Consider the following 689-nt stretch of genomic DNA (forward strand, 5'->3'; position numbering starts at 1 on the left):
ACAACCACCAATGTGCTCCATTTCAAATTGGGATAAATATCTGAAGTTTTGGAAAATTATAGAATATTGCAGTGGAAACAATAGCAAACAAGACAATTATCAATGAATTTTTAGATATTACAACTTACAAATAGATGTGATGCAAGTTTTCTTTTGTCAAGAAACTGGCAGTAGTGGTCATACTGCTGAATATTAATCCTGTGGGCTTTTTTTGTGCTCTTATCAATGTAGTTCTCGCCATATGTTCCCATGATAAAATTCTGCAAAATGAACATCAGTTAAATCATATTTCACCAAACTGAACACAAATCATATGCTGAATAAAACGTGAAAAATATTCAATCATCAAGAGAAAAGTTTTCTTAATCCAAAAGTAGTCAAAAGAAGACATGAATCAGGTGAACCAATATTAACATTCTCACTGAACCGAAAAGTAATAAGCAGTGAATAAGAAATTCACTTACCACAATATCCATCGGCACAGTGTATATTTGTTCTTGATACTGCTTAGTTTTTATTTCGTTGAGAATCAAGCTGTGTATACTAACCACCTACAGGATGAAAATTTATGAGACATACTATATAAGAGTGTTTAAAAAAATCATTAATGTTAACGCAATTGGCAAAGGATTTTACCACGGCATGCACTTGTTCTCCGGGCATTAGAGACATGAAATATTCTCTTAATC

This window comes from Arachis stenosperma, chromosome 10, assembly GCF_014773155.1.
Source record: "Arachis stenosperma cultivar V10309 chromosome 10, arast.V10309.gnm1.PFL2, whole genome shotgun sequence".
NCBI classification, from domain to species: Eukaryota; Viridiplantae; Streptophyta; class Magnoliopsida; order Fabales; family Fabaceae; genus Arachis; species Arachis stenosperma.